The sequence below is a fragment of the Perca fluviatilis genome, chromosome 21, assembly GCF_010015445.1.
Source record: "Perca fluviatilis chromosome 21, GENO_Pfluv_1.0, whole genome shotgun sequence".
NCBI classification, from domain to species: domain Eukaryota; kingdom Metazoa; phylum Chordata; class Actinopteri; order Perciformes; family Percidae; genus Perca; species Perca fluviatilis.
Window position 1 is genome coordinate 15,782,191 of NC_053132.1, and position 16,887 is coordinate 15,799,077.

The window sequence follows — 16,887 nt, forward strand, 5'->3', positions numbered from 1 at the left end:
CAGACTCAGCTAACCCTGCTCTGTCTGTACTTATTACAGCCAGTGAACTTTTTAGTGCTTGCCGTCTAATCCTTGCTAAGCCCATCAGGTTCTTTGGCACCTGCTAAATGGGGTTGTCCACTGTTTGATATGGAGTGATCTTCTCTGCGGCAGAGGAAACTGAATTAGGTCTGCGAGGGTCCCTGCCCGTCGTTTTCTCCTCTTTCCTTCCTCACCTCCAGTCTCCACATAATACCTCCTCTCTTGTTTTTTACATGAATTGATCTTCTCCAAAATGGCACTTCCACCTTTGTCTCAGTGACTAATAGCAAGAATCTGAGCAAACTGTGTAGCACATACTAAATGTCTCAAGATGACAAAATTATTCTTTCTGGACTCACTTTCTGCTCCCTCCTTCTGCCTAATTTGTCTCTTTTATGTCTCTTTCATCCTGCAGTTTTCATCCTCAAATTGCACCTTCTTTACTGTTGCAGTGGATTATCTATCAAACTTCTGCAAGACATTTTGTAATTTCTTATCTAACTGTACCAAATAGAAACATGATTTCTCTATAACTGACAAAAAAAGGACTTCATTTGAACTCATTTAAAAAAAAAGGAAAGATTTTTGTGTTTTTTGTTTTTGGATTCAAAATAAATAGAAAATCTGACCAGTGTATGGCTCAGTTATTTTATATTGTAAGTATTGATCAATACTAACAGTACAAAAATCCAAAGGTCATTACTGCAGGTTAAATCCTGTTAACCTACAGGATTTGGGCTGATCATTTTACCAGATTGGTAATCATTTTGCAGGATATTTTAAGGACCTGTAGGAATTTAAATTTCTGCTCTGAATTTGCTGCAGGAATTCTGGAGGATTTATTCTGCATGGACTTTGCTTTGATAGTACAGTATCAAAAGAAACAGGAACACTACTCATACTTGCACCTGCATGATTACTTTTAATGATTTTCATCATTAAATTAAAAATTTTAGTTTGACATTTGGAAAAAAAGTTAGAAAGTTAGATGATAACACCAGTGCCACTGCCATGTTTGTACATTAAATATGAAGCTACAGTGAGCAGCCAGTTCTCTTAAATGTGTATAAAGACTGGAAACAGTCTACAATCTGTAGAAAAACAGTTCACCATTTTATGGGGGTTATGTGCAGGACTATTTATTATATTATACCATACCACGATATCACTGATTAATAATATTAGACTCTGTAGTTATTATTGTACAGACAGTATATTGCACAATCTGTTGTAACCTTGTAGCATTAAAGTTGGAACCCATTTCAAACCTTGGTTCCACAATTATTTTTATCATGGAAAACACAAATCTCATTTGTATTGAAACCCTTCAAATCTAATTCCTTTCAACCTCTCTAAAAAACAATCTGCAGCTGAGGGTTTGATGGGGGGTTCCTACTGTACCTAGACTTCATCAAGGTCAGTTCACCAATGACACACAGTCCAACACGGAGGAGAGTGGTGTGCGTGTGTGCGTGTGTGTTAAAGCTGTCACAGTGTGTATTTGTTAGAGTGAGGCAGGGTTTTGGGCTCCAAAACTTTGACATATTTCCCTAGATCAGGTATTTGCCCCACAGTATCTGGCAAGGTTCTATTTTTATTTTTTTATCACAGTTGCAGCTGTGTCTTCAAAATCACTTATTTCTACAGTATATGTGCCGCCTGTGGTTTTATACAAACTCATTCTTCTAAGCAGATGCTGTGAAATTGCTTTTATAGGTATGTTTACCTTTGCCTGTAACGCTGCACTGCACACACACGTACACACAAGTACACGCATACATACACATACATATACTTATCAATCTGTATGTTTGCAGCTGGCTTTCAGTGTCACTGCAGGTGTTTTGCAGTGCAGCAGCTCTGTATGTGTATCATTTTCAAAACGCTTTTTCCTTTTTCTCTTATTTCCCTTCCACATCCTCTCTACCCCTCCGTTTATTCCCTTCATGTCTACCTTTTCATTCTACCCCCCTCTCTCTTTCTCTCTCTCTCTCTCTCTCTCAATATGTCAGCCTACATTCTTCTCCCTCCCTCCCCTCCATCATGCTCCTCTTCTCCATCTCTTTAGAATCTTCAACAATCAGCAGCAGTGGAAAGGCTATTTTCCAGATTAGGGATGCACTGATTGTGAAATTCTGGACTGATATAAAATAACAATTTGGTCGCTAGCAATTTTTTTTAAATTTTTTTTAAATTTTGTTATTTATTCCCTCTTTTGTGCCAGGGAAACAAATAAATCGTCATTATACTGTCTTTGAATGAGCACATATCCAATCATTTATGAAACAACCTTTAATATAACCTTCTTTCAAATGAAGATTCTTTTTTTTATTATAAACAACTGCTTCAAAAGCCTTTTTAGCTGCTGTACAATTACCTACTTAATGAGAAGAATGTTTCAGTACTTGCATAGCCCAACAAGAACATTCTTTTTGTGAAACATAAATGAAGTGTAAATATTAAAGTGATTAGAAAAGCAAGAATAACAAATTGATGAATACAAACCTGTTGCCCTCTTAAATTCATGCGAAAGTTGTGCCAGTGGCTTCTTCTCCGAATCAGCAGCTGGGTATGCTTCCTACTCTTGTCTGAGTTAGACCGCAAATAACCATCATTTAGCCAGCACAAAATTGACGCGACCCAACAGATTAACATCCGCCACTGCCATCCGCGAATCTCATCGTCTTTTGCAAGACTGATGGCAGTCAAGTCGATAAATTGTTGCTTCCATATTCCAGATGTATGCCAACACCGGCATTAGTAATTCAGGGTCAGAGGTGCTGATGTATACGCCTTAAATCACAGATAAGACCAAATGTGGGTAATACAACGTTGATTGATTTCCCCAGTGTAAGAAGGTATCTGTGATCTTTATCACACAGGATCCCCTGAGATACTGGACCTTTGTCGATCATTTGATTTAGAGTTAAAACCTGCTCTCTAATTGTTTTACATGCATGGTTTCCCTTAACAGTCTTTTCCCATTTGTAAAATACATTTGCGGTGTCACAGGCCATAAACATGAAAAATGTCACAATCTAATTGCAGGCTTCTTTTGCAGTCCATATAACAGTGCTATTAAAAATGATGGTGACTGTGTAATTGTGATGAATGCTTTGTGTCAGTGTGTAGAACTGATGGAAACACTAGCCTCTGTGCAAACTGACCAGCTAACCCTCCTCACTGGGCCCTGAGGAAGTAATGAACTCAAGCAGCTGACTCTATTCCCCAGCATGTGTCAGCGCACACACGTAGCATGCACTGTCACAAAGGATTTATACATTACATTATCACTGTGCTTACATCGTGGAGGCACTCCTGCAGTTTCACTTGGCATGCACGTGTGCAGAGACACTCTTTCCAAAGTAAAAATGAATACCCTTCGTCTTCATATATCTACAGAGCAGAGCAGACAAGACAAACTTTAATTTCATGACATCAAAGAGCCGTCTCTTCCTCTCACCCCCAAACCGTCTGTTTATTTGCTCCGCTGAACTTCAATTTTTCTCCGGAGAGTCATTTTCTGTGAGCAGCACGATGTCTTGCCTCTCACGACTGTGCTAATGTTGTTTGTAAGGCCAACGTGTGTTTAAGTAGAAACTGTGACTGTGAAATGTCCAGAAGATGATTTAGATTTTTCATTATTTGCTTTCTGCTTAATATCTATAAATGTCAAAGGAGATTTGTTTTGGCAGGATCCTCTGTTGTTTTATATGTCGGAGTGATGTAATAAATGTAATACAACATCAGCAATTTTCCAAGAGAAACTCAATTTCAACAGCAGCAGCAGAAGGGGTTTCTCTGTGGTGCTCACTATAGCTGCATTTTTTTCTTTTTTTTTATCACGTCTCACCTCAGTGCAGTCCATTACAAGCATTTGCTATCAAGGGAGTTTATTGCGGGCGAAACCACCGTGATCCCTCCATTTCCACCCGCTAGAACGTGTTACCCATAATGGCACCCTTACGCTCTGACATGTTTGTAAAATAATCTGTACCTTGGCGTTATGAGCAAAACCATTTTCCTGCTGTTTTACAGCTTCCCTGATGATTTCTGCTCCTGCTGCTAGGTGCATTTCTTGTGTGTCCCCGACCTGTCTAAGGATGACCCCGAGGTCATCCTGTAATGCCACCGCAGCATTTTCATGCACAGAAAAGAAGCCCAATGTGTGTGTTTGTTGTGATCAGTTCGGTTTACTTTGATGGATGGGATGCAGGGTTTAAAATAATCTGTCGGTCCTTTTAAGTGGTGAAACCACAGTTCTGCAATTCATTACCAGTACTAGCCATTCATAAAGCCATATAAGACTTTCAACATTAAAGTGCTCATATTATGCTTTTTGGCTTTTTCCCTTTCCTTTATTGTGTTATTTATCTTTTTTGTGCACGTTATAGGTTTACAAAGTGAAAAAGCCAACAGAAAACACTGTTCACCAACTGCTCCAAACAGCTCTATTGTAGTCCAGCCTTTACTTCCGTGACAAACGTGCAGCACTTTGTAACACACGTTATAATGCTCGCCGAGGTGCTAGCATGGCATGCCCTCATACTCTGCTTCTAAATGGCTAGTTGTCTTTACCTACTGTGCATGTGTGATTCCCAACAAAGATGGAATAGAAGTGAGATGCCTCACTGGGTAACTCAAAAGAGGAGCTGTAGCAATGTGCAGTACAACAAAAAGATGGTGTTTTTTTTTAAATTAAACCATGTAAACCTATTCTGGTACAACCTCTAAATACAACTATGAACCTGAAAATGAGCATAATATGAGCACTTTAAATTAGGAGCACTTTAAATTAAGCTAACTTATTACTGGCTCTAGCTTTATATTTCACAGACATTTATCAGTTAACTGAGTACCTAATATGTAGCCTAAATCTGAATCTTAACAGTTAGCAATGTGTGGCTTGGCTTTCTGTGATACATAAAAAAGAATCACCTTTCCAATGCTTTTTTTCAACGTACACTTTGTTGTAGTCTAGTTTCACGTTAAAAACCTTCAGTAGGACATCTGGCTTTAAAATCTCCTCAAGCAACAGATCAAATGTGCATTAATGGGAGATTTAATTCATTGACACAGTAAAAATGTCTCTCTCATTGACACAGTAAAAATGTCTCTCTCATTAACTAATATGTCATATTTTCCATCTGTATAAACAGAGCCGATCATGACTGCTCTTGTGTAAAATGCAGTCATGCTGGATTTCACTGACAGCTTTCATGGACACCTCATCCCCTGTGGTTAGCCACTGATCCAGCAATGGGAGGTTCAGTCCTCCCACAACACACACACACACACACACACACACACACACACACACACACACACACACACTATGAAATACAAAAAACACACTTCACTGAACACTTCACCTCCTGTGTGGCTCTCCACTGAGGCTCCTTCTATCCTGCCCATGCTGAGATGCTCACGCTCACGCTCACACACACACACGCACGCACGCACGCACGCACGCACGCACGCACGCACGCACACACACACACACACACACACACACACACACACAGGCAAGGAAACGTTCTTAGCACTCATACAACTGGACACATACTGCACCTACAACACATATACTCCCATACAGACATTGACACACAATAGAGAAGGGCTCCTACATTCACACAACACACTGTCCTGTTTAAAAATACACGCACTTTTGGCTTACACTCCTGGGACTCTGCAGATAAACTACAGAAGCTCCGTAGACTCCAAAGGGGGGATGGTTGGATTTTTAAAGAAATACACCACATTTTAAAGGGATTGGCCCATTTTCTCGGCTTACTGAGAGAGAGGACAGAGACAATCAGTCATGCATGTGTCCCCTGGTAGCTAAAATTGCACATTTAGCCATGCTTGAAGCTCTGGTGATGGCAGTGTTGGTCGGTCGGTTGGACGGTCAGTCAGTCACTTGGGTCCAGACTAAAATATCTCAACAACTGTTGAATGGACTGCCATGGAATTGTGTAAAGACATTCATAGGGATGAAACTACTACTGACTTTGGTGATCCCCTGACTTTTGATCTAGCGCCAACATCAGATCAAAATTTTGATTTGTCAAATGAAACTAATGATGTTCCCATCAGCCTCAGCTGTACTTTGTGCCTAATGTTAATTAGCAAATGTTAGCATGCTAACAGGCTGACCCAATATATGACTTTTCCTCTTGCGTTGGTTGTCATTGCAATATCTCGACAACTATTAGATGCATTGCCATGACATCTGGTACAGATGTTGATGTCTGTACCAAACTCCGATTCCCCGACTTTTCATATCAATGCCATCATCATGTCAAATTTTTGCAACACATTCTCACGCCTATCGCGTAAAATACGGACGCTTGGGCGTGTACCTTTGCCGTTGTTATCTAAACGCACTTGGTCGGGACTAATCGGTGCTCACGCTACCTGTGCGACCCATGAGCAGCTTGTTTGTGTTTGTTTGTATGTTGTATGTTTTCTTTTATCAAACATTTTTGATCACCACCTTAAATTCAGTGTTAATACCGAGGCTATCGTGAAAAAGGGGCAACAGAGAATTCACTTTCTCAGGAAACTGAAATCCTTTTCTGTCAGGCCAGTCATTCTCTGTCCCCTCAAAAACAACTTGGTTTAATCCTTTAAATTGATCCACACAGGCGGTGTCTTCACGTGGTACATTATCTGACGTGTGCGTGACGTGGTGTCAGGGCTGGCTTGATGGACCCCTACATGAACAGTAACATGGGCAGAATGTCGGAGCCATAAGGTGGAAATGAAGGAGCTGATTAATAGCTCGGATGTGTGAGCGTTTTTTTTTGTGTCTAATCTACTGACTCAGTGAGAAAGCATGCAGCGTGTGTGTTGGTCTGTGTGTCCCTGTGGATACTGAATGGCAGTATATGTGTGTTGACATGAATGTGTGTGTGTGTGTGTGTGTGTCATGTGCCTACCAGATGGAGCTCTTGACAGTGAACTGTATTGGGGGGGGGAGGGGGCAACATTGAAATGATGTCACTCAGTCCTCTTCCTGTCTCCCCCTAATTAAATAAACTCTCCCTGTCTGCCTCTACCTCTACCTCGCTCTCTCACTCTATCTCACTCTAATTCCATCAGATCTGGATCCCCTTGCGTACATTGCAGGGGCAGGTGGTGTGTGTGTGTGTGTGTTTTAGGAGTGCAGGGGGTTAAACATGCGGATAAGACAGCGGGTGCAGTAAATTCATGGCCTTTCCTGTTTGATAAATGACTCTGTCAGCCTCTCGAAGGGCAGCAGCCCTCCACCGACCCTCAAGGTGCCCTTCCACACATTCAGCTGCGACTATGAGAGTCAAAACCACAAGTGCAATGAACTTAATGAACAAATATGCAGCTGGTGCCTCTGGGGAGCACACTTAACACATTTCTTTGTGTCCCGCAGTGCAGTGCATCCACCTTTAGTGGGGTTGGCTGCAGAGAGAATCAAACCTCTAAAAGGGTTCAGCTTATGCTGACTTATCCAAAGCGAGAGCAATGAGTAGGCAGAAGCGGCTGTTGCAGAGAGTAAACCTCTGACCACCCAGAATTAATAACAATGCTTCACTGTGAAAACTTGTCCTGGATGCATTATTCAATGGTTAGGCTAATGTATTTTAAGATGAGATAATCACAGTTCTAAAAAAAAATTTCATCAGCCTGAAACTGTAATTGTGCTTCTCCTTAAATACAGTGTGCAGAGGAGCAATCCGCCACACCTGCCAATATGGCAACAAGGCCTTGTGCAGTCCTATTTGTCAAGAAAGCTGTTGGTTGATTAAACTTCTGTCAGGAGGCAGGTTCTAGGTTACCTTGCATGGCAGCTGGATTCTCGCAATATCACACGAAAAAACCCTCTTGTCAGGCCTCAAGTAATGAGTTTGTGTCTGAACTACCAGCTAACCAAACCAATCAGCGTCTGTTGAGGAGCTACTAGCAGCTATGGGCACGGTTAAGGTGTGTGTGACGTCTGCGACTTTTCGTTCAAAACACCAATGGCAGAGTTGATAGATGGATGGTTCATTCAATCACCTGCTAGGTATGTTTTGAAAGTGCCCCCCCTTGTCCAAACAGTTTCCAATGACGGCTTCTCAGACGGTTCTGTGAAACAAACCATCTGGTGCGTTGAGTTACGTTCTCGGTAGAAAGAAGAAGAAAAAATGATTACAAGTTTTAGTGCAAGTGTAAAGAAACAGCCACGTAAACGCTCCAAATGACCCCCACGCACATTCTCCTACAGCAGCCCAAAAAAAATAGGCATAAAGGAGCAATTAAACCTTCAGTTTATTAAAAATTCTTATTTTTTTATATCTTGAACTTGCACCCTATCAATTTAGAAAGGTGTTCGTTGTTGAGGAGATGGTGGTCATTTATTACATTACATATCATTTAGCTGACACTTTTATCCAAAGCGACTAACAATTGCTATTCAGGGGTCACACGCCTCTGGAGCAACTAGGGGTTAAGTGTCTTGCTCAGGGACACATTGGTAGGGAATTAAACCTGGGTCTCCCACACCAAAGGCATGCGTCATATCCACTGCGCCATCACCTTGTTTTACTGCAAATAAAATGACACTGGTGGTGAAATGTTGGTGTATGTTTTGAACTTATGCTGAAGTCACAGCCTTTTCCTCTTTTCCCTAAAAAAATACTGACATTACAGAGACAAGTTCTTATATTCAATTCTTGAATTATTAGTCGGTTCTTCTACTGGACTGCTCAGCAAAAAAAAAAATGCTTTCATTTCAAAAACATAATTAAAGAACGTGTTTTCACTTATGTCATTTGGGAATGAGATTCTAATCAAAGTCATCGAACTGCCCAACTCTTTAATATTGACTTTTTACAACCACTACTGAAAAAGAACAGATTGGATTTTCAAAGCAATTTTCAAGTGCTCCATAACAGAGAGTGAGCGGATCATATTTAATGGCTCACTCTGGGGGCACTGGGGCGCTTCCATTAGGGTTAGACATTGTGTGACAGCAGGGGAATTGAAAGATGGTTTTGAGTAGGCGGGCGGGATGTGACTCCCTGTGGTGGAGAGGGATGAGTGGCGCCGTTTGATAGAGTTTGGTCAAAGTGGACCGGTAGAGTTGAGCTTTACGGTTATGAAAGCAGCTCTGAAATGGAAGTGTGTGGGTGCCAAGTGCCTTGTCGAACACTCGCTTATCTAATTGCATGTTACCAAGTAGGGAAAATTAGCTGAGTGCATATGTGTGTGTGAGTCCCATGCCTATTTGAATCCCATCATTTGAAATCCATGTTATGTGTGTTTTGTGGTTTCCAGATCATGCTCAGGCATTTGTTGTCACATGCTTTGAGAATGTAATTAGACAATTTATTAATGTAGTTACAGTACGTGTGTGTGTGTGTGTGTGTGTGTGTGTGTGTGTGTGTGTGTGTGTGTGTGTGTGTGTGTGTGTGTGTGTGTGTGTGTGTGTGTGTGTGTGTGTGTGTGTGTGCGGGCTTCCACATCTGTGAAGATTACAGTTTTTGCCAATTGCTTAATATTACACATTTATCAAAACTTAGACTCAAGGAGCAAAACATTGGCCAGATGTGCACCACTATAAGCACAATGTCAGCCTCACACTTTATGCAAAACAATACACACAGTGATTTGCAAAACACCAAACACACTTTAATACATTAGACACAGAAGTATATCATGATGTCACTTCCTTGAAATTCCAAAGCATTGACTGTCATATTACCACACCTATGAGCCAATCTGTGAAACAGCCATCAGGTGCACAAACATATGATTGCTTAATTTTAGACACACCAATCAGGTTTAAGGGCTATAAAAATGCAGCAGATAAGTCTAGTATTTTCTGCACTGTATTTTCAGTTTTTTTCAGATCCTTGTTTTTTTTTTTTTTTTACTGTAATTGTAAAATAATCTGTACTGATACAGTATTTTATGGTTGTCTGTTGTTTTGCTGAGCTAACAGCGTTATGCACACTACTGTAGTAGCTTGAAAACTGGGACATGTTTTGTTGTGATTTCCATGTTGAAATGGGTATATGGAGAGAAATAAATTATAGTTTCCTCAGTCTGCAGCATTGGTCTTGTGTAGTGTGTGTGTAGGTGTGTGTGTGTGTGTGTGTGTGTGTGGTGTGTGTGTGGACTTCTTCAGAGGCTGTTTTAAGGGTTAGGACTTGGTTTTAGTGGTTTAAGGATGACATTTTTATCTTTATGTTGGGCTCAGGTTTGGGGTTTAGATATATAAGTGTAAAAATCCAAACGTGTGTGAAAGGGGGTTTATCTGTACAATATTCACATTGCTGTATATGTTATAAGTCCTCTTCTAGGATCAGTATGTATGGCACACTGTGCACTTGCTGCATTATTAAAAAAGCATTGGGTGTATGTGGTAACACATGAAGATGAAAGCAAATTTTCAAACACATGTCCCCTTCCAGTTTGTTTCTCTCCCCCACCTCCTTCCTCTCCTTTATTCAAACTTCAGTAATGAGAACTTGGGTGCTAAGGTCACCTCGAGTCCCGGCATGTCTGCCAGTAATGTAAGACGCGATTTGAGGCGGGGGATTTCAGCATCCCTGTGTGAGCAGAAACAGGGGAAGGAGCTGTGGATGTTTCAGTCAGAGAAATAAACGATGAGTAGACATACTGTAGCTTTCATGTTTCATTCATTACTATAACCAGGGGCGAACAGGAAGAGCATGAGATCAGGTGCACATCTATATATGCTCTGTATCTGTTTGGTGTTCAAGTTGATGCATGTGCACTATGCTTTGGAGAAAACTGTGTTTTGTGTGCGCATGGTTGAGCAGTGGTCGACAGGAGCTAAACCCCTGAGAGGAACGCTTGTGTGTATGTATGCGTTTTGCATGAGTGCACATTTGTGTGTGTGTGTGTGTGTGTGTGTGTGTGTGTGTGTGTGTGTGTGTGTGTGTGTGTGTGTGTGTGTGTGTGTGTGTGTGTGTGTGTGTGTTTGTGGATGCACACTTGCACATACAGTACATATGCACAGATCAATTATCTTATGGAAGACGCAAACCTTGATTCCTTTGTTTAATTAACTACCGAAGCATTCATCTAGGACAAATCTCCAACTGTCAGTTCTACAAAAAAAATCCTCAGAGCAAAACTACAGCGTCACATTAAAAGTGATAGTATATAATCTTTCTTTTGAGCCTAAACAACTCTTATTACACAGTTTACCTGTAGTGAAGAGTCTCTGGAGGCTGTTGGTGTCAAAATAAATCCTATTCCACTTCAGTGCTGAACATTTAACTGCACTCTTTTATTATTTACCTCCTTAGTGTTCATACTAGTTAATATCAAATGAAGAAGTGGCTGAATATTTGCATCAGTTGAGACTGCTTTTTACACTTCATTTTCATTGTGTTGCATGAGTAACTGCAGGGTATGGGATGTCAACATTAATCTTGTTATACCCATGAAACCTTACGTTTTGGGGTCATCTCGGGTAGTCGACTACTGAACTAATTCGAGTAAACTGCTTCAAACCTGCATAGTGAGTGGTGAGTGTGTCTCCAGGCTATTGGCTGTATCTGCAACTGACAGTGAGGCAGAGATGGCAAAAGTACTCACTTCCCGTACTTAAGTAGAAGTACAGATACTTGTGTTAAAAAATACTCTGGTAAAAGTAGAAGTACTGATTTAACTTCTTTACTTAAGTAAAAGTAACAAAGTACAGGCTTTGAAATGTACTTAAAGTATAAAAGTAAAAGTAGCCTTGCGAATGACAACCACTTTTATGCAAGGCTACCTGGACCACACACGTTACTAGAGTGCAAGATGAGAAACTTCAGTGGACATAAAAACCAGGCTCTTTATATGCCATTGTCTACATTTTAAATGGATGTCTGCCAATCATCACATATATGATTATTGTGACAGAGACTGGGACTCCAGCTTAATAAGATTCTGACTGAGTAGCAAGATATGAATTCAATTGTGATTCTGTGAGAATTCACAGATCCAGTTTCTCTTTTTTAATCGTCCCCTTAACATTTAAAGGAATCTACATGTATATGTGTGTGTGCTCAAATATAGAAAGAAAATAAAGGATACAATATGAATTACTAAACATAGATTAATTAAGAAGTTCCCCATACTTTTAGAGTTACACAGCACATTGGCCATGAGTCATACTTGACGCCTCCTAGCCTATCTCAAACATCTCTCTCAGATAAGGCCAGGGATGATTGGGAATGTCTTGCTGCTTGTCTGCCTAATCTCTGGGATCTCTGTTTTCTTCATTTTCAATCATGTCGCCGTCCATACTACTAGTGCTAACGTTACCACCATCAAGCTGCAATTATTTGCCGCAAATGAATGCAGAATGCGGCCGAATCTGTCGAGTCGTCTTGTAGTGGTCCGTTACATGCAACGTAGCCTACATTATATTCCCATCCAATTAGATTGAATTCGGTATTGATCACGTGAAAAATAATAACGGTAACTCCAGTGAAATTATTTGAAACTTGCAAGTGAGGACTAGATTAGGACCGTATTTAAAGCTGATGCTGGTTTCAAACTTCGCCCCCCCCAGGTGTGTCTGTAAAACACGGACAACTTCTCTCTTTTGATGCTTGGGAATGACGTTGCGTGTAGCAACGTGAAACCTAGCTAACAGGTGAAGAACACAAACAACTAAATCACTAGCTAACCTACTTTAACTGTGCAGGAACTATAGACCAATACAACAACAGGCTTAAATGAACTGACAACATAAGTTATACGACTTACAGTTCTCAAGGACGCACACACACCATCTCAACTGATTATCCTCCGGACAGCAGTCTCTCTTTCTTTTTTTCTCACTTTTTTTTCTGTGTGGCGCACGCCCGTCACGGTGTGAGGCGCGTGTCCGCGCTATTCTCCGACATTACGACCTCTTGTACAAAACTAAAGTAACGAGCCAATTTTTAAAATGTAAGGAGTAGAAAGTACCGATATTCGTGTTAAAATGTAAGGAGTAAAAGTAAAAAGTCGCCACAAAAAAAAAAATAGTAAAGTAGAAATATCCGAAAAATCTACTTAAGTACAGTAACGAAGTATTTGTACTTCATTACTTCCCATCTCTGCAGTGAGGCATCCTAAACTAAGATTGTGTCTAATACTGCTACAGTTCAGCCTTCATGTGTGTTGAAATTGATTTTTTTGATTGTCTCCTCTCTACTCTGATCATTCCTGTCGTTTTGGACCTTTTTCTGTTCCAGTTGCTCACAGTATCATTCAGTACGCTGACATATCCGCCCTGTGTTTCTCTTTACCACCTTACAGAAACCCAACTGTCGGCTTACAAATACATTTTCTTGGCAGAATGAGAGAAAACCAGTGTCAGCTGAAATTCAGCTGTAGCCAATGTTTCACTTGAGTTGTTATCTCCTACAGGGCCAGAGCAGCGTTGCTGGCGGTAACCTCGCAGCAAAACATGTTTCCTTTCTCGAGGCAGGAGGTACAAAAGAACATGTTTTACTTTAATGGCTCATGCATTCTTAAACGTGTCTCTAACGTGTCTGTGCTAAGTGCAAGAGTCTCCGCATGTATTTGTATTTTTTTATCTTATCTGTGTCCTGCAGTCCAGTTCAGCGATTTCAAATTGTGGGGAGGAGAGTGGAGAAACCTTCTATCCAGTGTTTACACCATGCACCGAGTGTTGTGTAAGGAGTGTGTCCTTTGTATATTCACGTGCTACATGAAAATGTACTTTGCTTCTGTTGTCTTCTTTTACCTTCTCAGTCATGTTTTTCTTCTTCTTCCTCTAGTGATCCTAGGTTCAGGATCATCAGTAAATCACTGCATGTTACTACTCAATTACTCAACTAATCAATTAGCGCAGTCGATTAGTCCAATATCCTGATGTTCACAAAGCCAGCACAGACCCACAATTGTACTGAACATGTTTTTGTGCCGTCAAGGTAACATGATATGTTGCTGCAAAGTGCTGTCCCATTCCTATTTATACCATTTCGAGCCCTTGCAGCCTCTCGCACTCAACCACTTACCAGGTGACCGCAGTTAAGTCTGTGAGGGTTTAGGGCTTAAAGCCTTAGTACGGGGTGGGGGGCTTTGGGGTTGGGCCTTAGTCTTATTTACCTGTGATGCACTCAGGCAGCAGTGAAATGCCATTTTTGAAACCATTGTTAGTGCTAGTTCTAATCTTCTGACTCCCTGATGTATGTCAATGGGTGCGCGAATTATTATGGAAATCACTTTTCAATATAATTCAATAACCACTGGCTCCTCGAAATGTAATAAAGTCTTTTAAAATGACTCTGACTTTTATCTTTTAGCCTCTGGGTATCTTATCTTTCCCCGTCCTCACCCTGTCTTTCCAAGCAGCTTTTCTCAAGGATGTGACAAGGTCTGTGCGGTGTAGCGATTAAGATATTAGCATGCTGCAGCATATTGGGACAAGGTTTGGGAAATGAATAGTGGACAGAAATCACCAACTGTCTTCAGGCCTTGGGGAAAGAATCATGACCTTTCCCTCGTTTAGCTGAACCAGGGGATTTTTACCTTGAAACAATAACAGAGATATGTGCTATGTGAGCACCTCTCGAAGGTCAGCTGAGGCAAAAATTCACTGCAGGCTAAAATCTGAAAATGTCCTCAGGCGATCAGCACTCTGTGGTTAAACTTAGAAATGGCTGTTTTTGAAATGAGACAGCAAGAACGCCTGGGGAAACACAAAATGAAGATACTGATTAGATAAGTCAGTGTCTGTACATAATAAAAATACAGAAGGGCCTTACTCAGGTTAATGAATGTTATATTAGTAAATATATAACTCTGTATAACTTACACACATGAAAAAACAGAGGAAGCCCCCACCAAAAAAAGAGTAAGTGCTCCTGACGCACAGCCAGGCTCATTGCTGTCCAAAAAAAGTCCAAAAAGTCCAAAAGTCGTCGCGACATGAATAAAGACATTTGTGTGATTGTTTGACCCTATTTGACCTTTGATTATAAGTACTTAAATGACAGTGTTGATCGAGTTGTGGGGTGAATTAATTTCCTTTCTTGTGTTTCAGACTGACCTCAGAGTCTGACCTCATCGTCTGTTTTCAGTGTAGCCAATTATAGTTCAACTCTCATTTTTCCTGGGGTGTGACTGGGTCTGACCCATTCTTATTTTACTAGGCTCTATCATACCAACGTGTTGGTGAAGGAACTTGAAAAATCACGAATTATTTAGCTGATTGTTTCATCCAGTTGACTTCAAAATGTCACAGTCTGGCTCTGTGTCCAGATGCCCTCAGACCTTTTGTGAAGACTGGACGGAGATCTATCTTGCAAAATGTTCTTTACTTGTAGATACTCCATGGGTAAATATTGAACTTAGAAAGACTGCTTTTCAGTACGTATTAGTCATCATTTTATATATGGAGCGTATAACAAAGAACATCTCATCCCACTGGCTGATTCAAATCTTTTAACTAACTTTTGGAAAGATTTGAAGAGATATTTCCGATTAGTTTATGATGCTGTTTGTCTTTCCATCGAAGTGGGACTGAACTTTGTTTGCTGTACTGTGTGTCCTCACTTTGTACGTTTCCCCTGCTGTACTCAGCTCTCTCTCTCTCTCTCTCTCTCTCTCTCTCTCTCTCTCAAAAGAGATCTTAATCGTAATAAGACTACCTGATAAAATAAAGGTTATATACTTATATGAACGCCAACTATAGGATTACATGTAAGCTCACACTTTGGCTCCAAAAATGGAAACATCATCCTGATTCTATTATATCTACTATTCCCTATATAGTGTTTATTAAATAGTGAGCTATACAGGGAACGGCCAAACGAGATTTCAGACACTCACTGAAAAAACACATTGTTGCGTGACTGGAGAGGAGGAGATGCGCCCGTTGTGGAGACAGGATCATGTAAACAAACCGAAACTAAAATACTTCTAATACATCCCTGAAACAAACACAGCACTCAAGAGAATAGTAAAAGGTTGTATATATGTTGCATGTTAACATTTACACTGTTTAGAAAGGAAAGTCCGCTCCATTTTTCCTTTTCAGTTTTCGCGGTGACTTCTGCTTCTTCTTCTCCTCTGGGAAAACACGTCTGCGTTGCATTGTGGTTTTACGGGAGTAAAATGTAGGGTACATCGTATGCACACTCAAATTAGCAGTGCATTGTGGGTATTTTATAGTGGACTATATAGTGAATGACATTTACCACAGAGAATTCAAACGCCACTACAAAATGGCTATATAGTGCACTATTTCCGTGATAGGGAACGGTTTTGAACACAGCTGTCACATAGTTGAATTGAATGCAGGAAGGAAGCTGCATATGTGATGCTCACTCTCACTGGCAAGTAAAATCCCTGACCCTGCTTACATAAAACACATGTACAATTATACTGCATATATCGACAATATTAGAAGATTAGTTTTAGGTTTAGATTAGGCAGAAAACAATTGCAAGTCCTAGCAAGTGTAGGAATATGTGAGTGTTCTGTTCATACACGTACAGTAAAAAGAGACACAAGCTAAAGTCCCCCAAGTACAAAAAAAATCAATCCAATTATCCTGCTCATAAAACATCCTCAAAGGTTTGCTTCTGCTTTTCAGTATTCATTGGCATTTTCTTGTGAGAGCATTTTATTAAAGTTCCTCTTCCTTATATATATTGGATGATTCTTAGTTTAATCAATTATTAAACTCAAGCTCACAGCTTGCAAATGTGCATACAAGAATCAATATGAATTATAAAAAGGTAACAGTCATGGGTATATGATTGAAGTATGTAAACATGTAGGTTTATGCAGATTGCAGAGCAAATGTAAGTGAGTATTTTTATCACGTTAATAAAGATTTGTATTTATTAGCAGCCCAAATCAAGG

General features: G+C 40.4%; 1 long non-coding RNA gene across 4 annotated transcripts in view; it reads left to right on the plus strand.

Annotated features, from left to right (window-relative positions):
• Positions 1-16,887, plus strand: part of LOC120551718 — a 41,532-nt gene that overhangs the window by 8,084 nt on the left and 16,561 nt on the right. The window lies entirely within an intron of this gene.